We start from the raw sequence: 1,763 nt of genomic DNA, 5'->3' as shown, positions 1-1,763 counted from the left end.
CCCGAGCTTTTGTCAGCGTTGGCTCCCCGTTGATATCATGAATAAAGCCTCTTCACCTTGAAGTCTAAAGCTATGGTGTGTGACTAAATTAATATATTCAACGCAAAAACAAAGTTGCTGGAAAAGCACAGCAGGTCTGGCAGAATCTGTGGAGGAGAAAACAGAGTTAACGTTTCGGGTCCGGTGACCCTTCCAGTTCTGAGGAAGGGTCACTGGACCCAAAACATTAACTCTGTTTTCTACTTCACAGATGCTGCCAGACCTGCTGAGCTTTTCCAGCAACTTTGCTTTTGTTCCTGATTTACAGCATCGGCCGTTCTTTTGGTTTTCAATATCTCCGACAGTCTGGAGCAGTTGGCAGGATCCCTAACTTTGCAGGATCCGAACAAATTGATAGGAAATATAAACAAGTTTATGAGGATTTGGAGTTTCTCTAGGCCAGTGACCCACATTGTGCCGCCCTGATCTGATCTCGAGGAGATGGGAAAGACAAGTGAGGCAAGATCACGTGAGGTAGAATAATACTCGTTGAGAATTAAACAAACAGTAAGGACAATTGGACAGGACGAACAAAACAGCTTGGGAGGCTTCGAGGATTGAGGTATGAACCAGGTTCTGGGGAAGGTTGAATTAGAGTTAAAATACGTAATTATAAATTGTTAACACTCATTTAAATTCGGAATCGGATAATTTCGTAAGTGGGACTTGTTAAAATAATGAGTAACAAAACAAGCAAGGAAGCCAAGAGACCCGATGTAAAAGAGTTTCCTGTGAAACTGAAAAAGGCAACTTCAAGGAGGATTCAGGAAATTGATAAACAGCAAGCTGCTTGGGAACCCACTGGTTCTTCCCAGATCAACAGCTGATAACGTTTGGCTGGACACAGGAGACAGCAGATACTCTGTTCCGTACTCTTAACAATTTGTACGGCTGCTTGATTTGAAAAAAAAGATACAATTTTGGAAAAGTGAGCCAGAGACTGGGAACGGAGACCTAAACTGTGATTATACTGAGATGATTACTTGTTTTGACAATTGTTGGAAGTGGCCAGGGATCACCAACCCCTGAAACCTAAATAAAAAGGCTGCTGGTGAGGGAAAGAAGATGAAGCCGAGCGGTCCTGCCCCGGGAATGTAAGTTAAATTAAGACAAGTCTGACAAAAGCAAGGATCAGGCTATGGATCAGTATTCTCTTGGCAGCTGCTCTTAGGGATTCTCCTGCTCCTCCTTCTCCCTGAAACTCTGACCCGCTGATCAGCCCATCCTTTTGGACACAGTCGGGGCAGAGGCCAAAAGGCAACTGATAGCCAAAAGGGAAGGAGCCCCCGACAGTGTTTCTGAGGAAACCACTAGCGCACGGTTGAGCAATATCCTCGCATAATGATTGGGGAAGTTGCTGTATTATGCCCCGGACCCCCTCAGCAACCCGAAGTATGTAAGATAAAGCCCCAAACCCCTGAAAAAGCCCGTACCATTTCATAATTAAGTACAGACGTGTCAAATTTATAACCTCTTGTCCGGTGATGTGCTGTTGCTGTTGAAGGTTGCATGCAGCACTTCCTGGCCAGCTGTTAAAGATTCGTTTGCCGTCCCACAGGGGCTTGAGGGTTTTGACTGGGCCCCTGATGATGATCTTCAGAATCAGGGAAATGAGAATAGAGATACTGAGCTCCAGACACATGCTAAAGATGCCATCACTAATGGAGATTAGTGTCAAAGTCAAAGTAGTGACTTTAGGGAAGTGACCCGTTGACAGAAAGGGG

Source organism: Stegostoma tigrinum, unplaced genomic scaffold, assembly GCF_030684315.1.
Source record: "Stegostoma tigrinum isolate sSteTig4 unplaced genomic scaffold, sSteTig4.hap1 scaffold_54, whole genome shotgun sequence".
Classification (NCBI taxonomy): Eukaryota; Metazoa; Chordata; class Chondrichthyes; order Orectolobiformes; family Stegostomatidae; genus Stegostoma; species Stegostoma tigrinum.
This window is presented reverse-complemented; position numbering follows the sequence as displayed.